This window comes from Myotis davidii, unplaced genomic scaffold (genome assembly GCF_000327345.1).
Source record: "Myotis davidii unplaced genomic scaffold, ASM32734v1 scaffold281, whole genome shotgun sequence".
Taxonomy (NCBI): Eukaryota; Metazoa; Chordata; class Mammalia; order Chiroptera; family Vespertilionidae; genus Myotis; species Myotis davidii.
Window position 1 is genome coordinate 4,917,736 of NW_006293784.1, and position 2,866 is coordinate 4,920,601.

Sequence of the window (2,866 nt, forward strand, 5' to 3'; positions counted from 1 at the left end):
TTGCATTAGACTAACTCCCAGTCTTGGCTCTCTCATCCCTCTTGTGCCTTGCAGAGTGACTTTTCTAAGATATAAATTTGTTCATTCTACTCCCCTGTGTAAAATACTCCAGTGGCATCTCATTGTCCTTAGAATAAGGCCCAACCACCTTTGCATGTCCATTTCACAAATGATATTAGATCAGTCTTAGCTAAGGGCAGGCAGTCTCATAGATGAGATTAGTTAAAGGCCAAAAGAGGCTAAATGTGACACAGCCTTTGTTGTGTTTCTACAAAATGCCAACTTAGTAAACTGATAAAAGGCATTTCTTCCCTAAGAAGCTGGTTAGGGAAGGTAGCAATTTAAAATAATCTGCACTTTCTGGGAAATTTAATGCAAGAACCCAAGCCTTTCCGGTATTTTTATTTTTATTTTTTGCTATTCTTTTTCATTCAAATGTCCCCAAAAGTGTAGGTGAGACAATCCCCGGGCAAGCAGAGGGGACTCAGGATTCCACACCTGCTGGCTGGGCATCCTGGTCAATGAAAACCTTGACATTTTTTCATTTCTCTGTCATGTTTTTGTTTTGAAAAGGCAATGCCAGTCCCCTGACATAGATAGATTCCATGACATTAACTAAAATAATCACCAGGGTACACTTTAAGCTTCATGAAAAATGATACAAAGTAAATGAAATATATTAATAAATGTGAGTTAATTCATAATCTAAGTGGAGTTGGTTTTGACTATTTAAATGCCATATTAGCACAAACATTGTTCCTGTTTTGTTTTTAAATTACTATCAAACAACAGTAATCACTGACTAAACCACTCTGGCATCTTGTCATTACTTAGCACGACATTTAAAACTGCATTTTGACATGTTTAAAGAAATGAGTTATTTTGCTCTTTTGGACAATTCATTTTGAAAAATGGAGTCAGCTACCCTGGCAAGCACTAATTCAGCCCATGACTGATCACTGTCATCAGCTCAGTCTATATTAAGAAACACTTCCATTTACCCATTCAAAAATTCTTTTATATATATATATATGCATATATATATATGCATATTTTAGAGAGGAAGGGAGAGGGAGAGAGAAATAGAAATATGATTGATGAGAGAGAATCATTGATTGGCTGCCTCGCGCATGCCCCCCACCAGGGATTGGGGCTGCGAGCACATCCCCAGTAGGAGATGTGCAGGAGGCAGCTGATCGATGTTCCTCTCTCATCGATGTTTCTGACTCTCTATCCCTCTCCCTTCCTCTCTGTAAAAAATCAATAAAATATATTTAAAAAAAAATTTTTAAGTTCCACTTCCAGCTCTGGAGTGGGGTGTGATGTTGGGTGACCACCACTGGCCTCTGCTTGCCTCTAGAGCAGTGCTGTCTGATAGAACCCTGTCATCCCAGGAGTGTCCTCTCTCTGCGCTGTGACGAACGGGACACGAATGTATTTGTAATGGTCCCTGCTTCTGGGAACTTCAGCCTTCACAGGCAAGTTGTTACCGCAACAATTAAAACTGCAACAACTCAGAAATCTGTTTAAATCACTTTGGAAAGGTGAGATATTCCCTTCAACTCAGGTAAAGTCATCATAAATAAAGATAATAATACCTTTCCTTGCTTCCTCTCATGGTCATTGTGAGAGTCAGATGGGATCATGTAGTTCAGTCGCTGAACGAATATGGCTGTGCTTCCTATGGCCTATGATGCACCTTCAATGAGTCCAGTTCTGTTGGGTTTGGAGGATACTGACATGGTCCCTGCCCTCATGGGTGGAAGTGCATTGTTGGGGTTACTATGGTCTTGTCTCTTCATCCAGACCCATTCCTTCTCGAAGCCCAGGCCGTGACTGAGCAAGCAGCATAGTTGAGGAATTGAGAGCATCCATGTTGCAACCCAACTGCACTTCTCAAAGTGTGACTGGCTAATTACTCACCTCTCTTTGCCCCTTGATTTCATCATTAGTAAAATGAGGATATTAATACCTATCATTTGAGGTTGTTAGTATCTATAACGATACAAGCATAACATGCAAATTGACCATCTGGACTACCGCTATGACACACACTGGCCCCAGGTCAGCCAAGGCTGGTGGGATGCGATTGGTCGGGGCGGCCATCGCCCCATGATAGCCCCGCAGAGGGAGGCCCAGGCTGCCTGGCTGGCGGCGCTGCGGTGCGTGGGTGGGGCCTCCCTCTGTGGACAGGGCTCCGGGACTGTGAGCTTAACGCATTGCCAGACAACCTAGAAGTATTAACTACTGATAGGATTTCCTCTCTGCTTATCCTCCTCCAACTCCTTCTCCTGAGCACTCACCCACAGAACTATGCTCAGCAAAGTCACAGAACCTGGCGCGCAGAAGGGAATTTTACCCAAAATGAGCCACAGCGACTTGAGAAACACGGGAGGAAGCAACACAGGCTCCGCGCTCCCATATGCCAGGTTCCCCGCGGCGCTGCACCAGGGCGCGCTGGCCCAGCCAGCGGAACTAATTGCCTGACAAAAAGCCAGCCTGGCGACTTGGGCTCCGAAATTGAAATCACCTCCACCCCGTTCTGATCACTCCACAAACAAATTATAGGCAGATCAATGTTGCTCCTCCAGGCTTTGCACGCCTGTTAATTTTGTGCAGGCGCTTTGTCAAGATGCACTAGAGGACAAATGCTTCGGAGGACAGTGCAAGCGATAGAAGCGTGAACAGTGTAACCGGCCAAGCATTAGAATGTTTCTGATATTTGAGTACAAATCCTCTTTCTTATCCATAAACCCTTGTCGCAAATACAAAGAATACCTGAATACCTGGTATAGAAGATGCCGGTTTATCTGGCAGGCTAGACGTCTCCATTAATTCCAATTCTTTTTATTTCTTTCTCTCTCTC